At 43.6% G+C, this 2093-nt stretch overlaps 1 pseudogene; it reads right to left on the bottom strand.

The window, feature by feature from the left end:
• Positions 1-765: 765 nt before the first annotated feature.
• On the bottom strand, positions 766-1495 carry LOC121217730 (transcription factor TCP2-like; annotated as a pseudogene).
• Positions 1496-2093: the final 598 nt, after the last annotated feature.

The raw sequence follows: 2093 nt of genomic DNA, 5'->3' as shown, positions 1-2093 counted from the left end.
TTCTTTATTCTAACCAAGATGGGATCATGGTATGCATGCATAGCACCGAACCAAAAGGGAGAAACCAAAAAAAAAAAGAAAAATAACAGCCACAAATAAGAACTAATAGGAAGATAAAAGAAAAAAGATTGATGCAATACTATTCATCGAACAACTTTTAAAATGAGGTTTTGACCGTTGAGCACAGAAAATATGGCCAGAGAAACGTTTCAGAAACCGAGCTGCAACGGCATTTAATCCAACTGGAAACTAATGGGTGATGGTTCTCCACTGGTGGTGATCCCTCTATAAAGAAACCTCTGGAGGTGATGAGGCAAAAAAGGAGGAGAATTGGACTGAAGGGTCCCCTGTTGAAACCAGCAATGCCGGAAGAGATTGCGAAGTTGAGGTTGTAGTCATCCCTAGCACCGGTTGTGCTGTTGCCACCGGGATCATATGGTCCGTGTTGGAACAAAAGAAAAATGCTGCAACTTTGATTGCTTTCACCCGACACAGTAAATGGGGCATCAGTATCGGTTGTGGCTGTTGCATTGTCCTGGAAACCCTGAAGATTGGTTTCTCGAAGAAGAAGGTCCAAGGAGCCCCATTGTAAAGTAATCCATTTGAGTGACAGGCCACTGCCTGGGGTTTGACGAGCTGAAGCTGTAGGACTAGACTAGTGTGTTGTTGCTAACACTGCCAAGCCACAGGTAGTAACTCAGTGAAGGAAGAGTTTGAGAAATGGGGTTCACATTTTGTTGATGTGCAATGTCAGTCTTTTGCTCTTCCCCTTTTCTTTTGCTACTCTTCCCCTTGCCCGTTCCCGGCCTTTACACGGTTCTCAGACCTGGAAAGGGATAAACCCGAGTTCTTGCTAATCTCGGACGTGCTACTGCAAGCTGATTGGACAAGGAAAGGTGCTGCTGACTTTGGTTTTGTTGGTAATATTCGGATCGCCATCTAACTCTACTTCAGCCGAGTCAAACCCTTGTCAGTTCCATCATCACTCATTGCCTTGGGTATCAGGAAATGAAGTGTTAAGTGAAGGAAGCTCCGCAATTGCATCAGCAGCTGCTTTAATCAGCCACTCTATTGCTTTACTAGGCTGATCATAGCCCAACCGGTCTTGTAGATCATAAAACTGTATAGCTGTGGTGACAGATAACCTTACCCTCCTATCCCTCAACCCTTTTGAAGTCCAAACCTTGCTGTGCCGATCTTTCCCACCCGAGGCTCGAGAAACCCTAATAATTCTCGAAGAATGGTGCCAGCCTCGAAGCCGATTAGCAGCAGCGGTGTCAGCTAGAGCATCACCTCCACCTCCATTTGCCACTAGCCCTTTTCATGACCTCTCTACCTTCTCATCATCAGGGTAGTAGTTGTCACTACCTTTCTGACCCATCCTGCTCGACTCACTTCTCCCATTACCAACTCTTGAGAACTTAGAACCTTGTTGTGTCTGAATCTCATCTATCTCCATACTACTTTCATTGCTTTCTCAGAAACTCAAAACTCACCTACCCCAAACAATATACTTCTATCTCAGCTTTAAGAGAAAGACAGAAAATCTGGGATTTGGAGAAATGTTAGAAAGACGGGTTGACATGTCCTATGCATTGATGACGATTGCATAGACAGTAGTTCGGCTGTGTTTAGTGATAAAGGACCTTTCTTACGCTTGATATACGGTCCAAGTCAGGAGACCAGCCTTCCCCCCCCCTCTCTCTCTCTCTCTCTCTCTCTCTCGTTTAGCCTTTTGCAGCTTCAGTACTTCAAAGCATAGCCTGAAAATGCAGCCACAGTCTGCAAGAAAAAGCAAAAGAAAAGAATTTAGATATGGTAAATAATCCGATGCTTCAAAATATGCACTTCACTTCACCGACTCATTTGACCATCGCAACACATACAAGCCCTTGAAACCTTGAGCTGAAAGATATCTGACATTTGGTTGTTATATGTACTTAAGGGACTAAAAAGAGTTATAAAAACAAAAACTAATGTCTCTTCTAAAAAAACGATAAATGCCTTCAACAAAAGTTGAAAATAGAAAGCCCATCTCCACCTTGCCGCTGTATTACCTTGAATCTGAGAAAGAAACCCTTTTTTCTGCTTCA

Source organism: Gossypium hirsutum, chromosome D05 (genome assembly GCF_007990345.1).
Source record: "Gossypium hirsutum isolate 1008001.06 chromosome D05, Gossypium_hirsutum_v2.1, whole genome shotgun sequence".
Classification (NCBI taxonomy): Eukaryota; Viridiplantae; Streptophyta; class Magnoliopsida; order Malvales; family Malvaceae; genus Gossypium; species Gossypium hirsutum.
The sequence above is the reverse complement of the archived record's forward strand: the minus strand, read 5'-3'. Positions and strand labels throughout refer to the sequence as shown.